This window comes from Nannospalax galili, unplaced genomic scaffold (assembly GCF_000622305.1).
Source record: "Nannospalax galili isolate Female #2095 unplaced genomic scaffold, S.galili_v1.0 scaffold128, whole genome shotgun sequence".
In the NCBI taxonomy this organism is placed as follows: Eukaryota; Metazoa; Chordata; class Mammalia; order Rodentia; family Spalacidae; genus Nannospalax; species Nannospalax galili.
The window spans coordinates 8,445,561-8,449,510 of record NW_008360322.1 but is presented as its reverse complement, the minus strand read 5'-3'; the positions used below and the strand labels follow the sequence as shown (position 1 = coordinate 8,449,510).

General features: G+C 49.4%; 1 pseudogene; it reads right to left on the bottom strand.

Moving 5' to 3' along the window:
* Positions 1–46: 46 nt before the first annotated feature.
* Positions 47–658, bottom strand: LOC115068797 (annotated as a pseudogene).
* Positions 659–3,950: the final 3,292 nt, after the last annotated feature.

The window sequence follows — 3,950 nt, the reverse complement described above, 5'->3', positions numbered from 1 at the left end:
TCTCTGTTCTCAGTATCCTAGAACCCCCAGGCATCTCCTTGGCCTTTAAGAGTTCAGTCTCTTCTACCTCAGCTTCTGTCCCTGGCCCTTCTGGAGCCCCAGCTGAGATCTCCTGGGCTGGGGTGTTCTGGGCTCCCCTCTTCAATGGAGGAAGCTGTGGCATCTACAGCAGCAGCGGCAGGTCCAGGGGTCAGGGCGCTGACGGTGCTGGGTGCAGCGTGGACAGAGGATCCTGGGGCTGGAGTGGGATGGATGATGTCAGCTGGGGAGGGTGCTCCGGGGGCAGAATCCCAGCCTGGAACAGAGCGGGGCTGGGGACGGTGGTGGGGTATGGCAGCCCTGTTTGGCTTCACAGCACTTTCCTTTTGTTTGGGTCTGCATTCACATTGGCTGTGTTCTTCCAAGGACATCTCCCCCAGCTGACTGCTAGGGTACTGGATCATGAGGATCTGCATTCAGACTTGGTGCTGCCCAGTAGGCACACATTCCAGGCCGTCATCAGGGCAGCAGCCACCACAGCGTTGCACGGTCACACAGCTGGGCACCTGGGCACCACTTTCTTCTGGTGATCAGGGGCATCAAGCTGAGAGACAGGGGCCTGGGCACCAGCCAGCTGCAGCAGTGCTGCGAGCAGCAGGCGGCGGAGTAGGGGGGTCATGGTGCCTGCCGGGGCCGCGGTCCAGGGGCTCCCACATCGCCCTAGCCTGGCCGCACAGGGGGCAGCAGCAGCCAGAGCACCATGGCAGGGGCCGGGGTGCGGGGATCGGGGGCCAGGGGGCGGCTCCTCCGCGGCCCCCTCCCAAGCCCTGGGTGCAGGCAGTGCAGCTTAGTTGCGGCAGCGGCCCTAGGAGCCAAGCGGGCGGGCGGCCTGTGGTGGCGGTGGTGGTGGCGGCAGCAGTGCTGTCAGGCGCGGGCGCCCCTCCCATGGGCGGCAGGGCCGGGGGTGGCGGGTCCCCGCCGGGCGGCTGGGCCATGGCACGGCTGGAGGGCCGCGAGTTCGAGTACCTCATGAAGAGGCGCTTGGTGACTCTCGGGCGCAACTGGTCGCAGGGCTCCGTGGGCGTGAGCATGGGCCACTCGAACTTCATCTGGCGGTGCCACCTGGAGATCTTCATGCCCCGGGCGGCGGCCATGGTGTAGCTGCCCCAGAGCCTGTGCAGCCCTGGCCGTGGGTTTTTTTTCAGTGGCAGGAGAGGGGAATGGAGAGGGGTGGGAGATACAGATAAAGGGTCTTGTCTACTTAGACTGAGAATAAAAGGAAGGAAAAAGGAGGAAAGGAAGGTTTAAAATAGAGAGCGTAGAGAAAAATACAAAACCAGATCCTCCTCCCCCCAGTAAGACAATTAGCACAGCTATCAAGCACATGCACCACATCTCATGGCATTCGCTCGGACCGGTCCTTCTTTCACTCAGACACTTGCTGCACTCACCACACTCACTTTCAGGATCCCCAAGACTTCTCGTGATTCTCCCAAATGGTGTCCGCTCAGACTGCCTCAGAGTAACGAGCTCGATTTTTTTTTTTTTCCTCCTCAGGCGCCAGATTTGATGGTAGGCTTTCTTCCTAGGGCCGAGACACTCGGACCCTAGGGCCAGGGCTGGTTACCTGGACTTTTACCTAGGTGCCGGGACTCGAACCCAGACTTCCTAGGTGCCGGGACTTGAACCCGGACTTCCCTGCTCGGGACTTGAACCTGAGACCAGACATGGGATGGCGATTCCCGCTTTATTCTGGATTTTACAGACACGAGGGAGCCACCCTCGATTTACACTGCCCTGTCCGGAGAAAAGAAACTCTGCCCCCGTTCATGACTTGGTGAGTCCCTTCTGGCGAACAAATGTATGAGTACGGAGATGCAAAAATCAAGCAGAGTTTTACTAAACCAGGTAGCTGGGGCCGACCATCCTTCCAAGACACGCAGGTCTGGTTAGAGCAATCGACCCTGAGACAATTTTAGGTAAAGATTATATAGGCTTCCACAACCGTTACACAAGTGCCCGCGTTTATACAGCCAATAGTTTCAAAGCAAGCATTTCATAAACCAATAACTTTAAAACAAGAAAAAATGTTATAGCTCCCTTCAGGTGTCTCAATTGGGAAGAGATGCTTGGTATGTGCCTGGTACAACTCTTTCTTGTTATCTTGTGTAAGCAGACATGACATGACACAGAACAGGTCAGGCTCTGGGGGTTATAGCACTTTGCCTCTATCTTCGGATGCCTGTCTCTAGTTGAGTTAATTGGTTACAAGCAGTAAATTTAAACAAGCAGTATATTCAAACAAGCAGTAAATTCCTCTTTCCCTAACAATAGTTTCTTTGATGATTTTTTTTCCTAGAAACTCCATGTGCTATACTAGCTGTTGAATCTGCCACTGAGTAGCACTAAATATATTAGATATGTATATTTGAAAAGTGACTGTGTCTTTTTGGCAAGTTTGATTTAGACCTTGAATTCATTGTTATTGTCTGGCCTACAAAGAGACCTTGATAATTGACAGTTGTATTCAAGACCTGAAAGAACTCACAGAGCTGGTGATTATGGGTGCCTTCTAGCTGTCACTTTGATTTCAGGGGGATTGTACTTCAATGCTTTGCCTAGGAGCACTGGGAGAGAGACAGTTTCCCTTCACAGGCTCCCTATAAAAAAAACTTCACCATCCAGAGGAAAAAAAAGACACCTACCAACTTTCTTTTCATCTGGAATTAATGTGATCAGCAATGTCTAAGGTAGATAAAGCTTGTTTTCAATTTCAATGAAATCAAGATTTTCAAAGCTTTTGAGTTGCTAATCCCTCTCCTTCCTTTCTGTTAGTTTCCCCTCTTCTCTCAGTGCAATGTCTGCATCAAAGCTACATCTCTGACATGAGCTGAGCTATCAGAGGCAAGGTGAGAATGCAACACATGATGACTGAATGTGCGGCTGCTTCACAGAGCAGCCAAAACCTAGAGGATGGCGTTTGCATAGTGCCAGTCCTGGTGGCCAGCACACCAGGAAAGGGACTAAGGCTGTTTCTGGAGACTGCTCTACAGCTATGGAGCCTACTATATTCTTACTGAGAGATGAAGCCTTTAAACAGTCTGATGCTGGAAAATGGAGGAGACCTTTTTTTGTTTTTTGTGGTCAAAACCAATTTTAATTTATCTTATCACAGTTTTTGGAAATAGATTTACTTTGGCAGCTCTAGGTTGGGGATTGGGGTGTGGGGAAATGCTCTGAGGATCAGGTGCTGTAGTTTGCTACTTAGGTTAAATGTAGGCAGTATAATATGTTTGTAAATGAAATTTGGTTATTGGAGAAGATGGAGCTAAAATCTTGTTGCAGAAACAGGAAGGAAATGAAGTCAAAACAAGGGATTATCTTAAGAAGTCATAGTTGTCTAAACAAACATCAGGCAATTTGGGGATTCACCATTTAAAATGAAGATGCCAACAGAGTGGAAGAAAAGGCTAATTTCAAACGTGTTAGCCTGTACATTAGAGAGAAAGGTTTTAAGAAAAGTGGCTTTCTTCTAAGAATAGGTTAGATGGTAAAAACCACCCACCAAATTAAAAAAAAAAATCACAATTTTCAGTTGGAGTTTTCAGCAAAAGAAAAAGCTTGGTCCAAAGATTTCTTTTGTTTCTCTCCTGATCTTAGGTTTTGGGCCTTAGGGAGTCTTAACCACTTGCTGCATCATTGACTTGGCCTGTCTCTGAAAATATTCTGCGAATGGAGGGAGACATGGAATTAGAAGTAATGATTTTAATCTCTCCTAAAAGAGATCAACTCCCTACAGGCCAAGGGTAATAAACATGCATTTCCCTGTTTATTTGAAATTCTGTGATTGTTCAGAAGCAAAATCTTCATTGAACCCATCTTTTTAGTGAAAAATGAGGCTTGAATAATAGAAGTGGAGCTCATGGTAGGATAAGGAAACAGGAATGGCCCGCAGTGGGAGACAGCAGGGT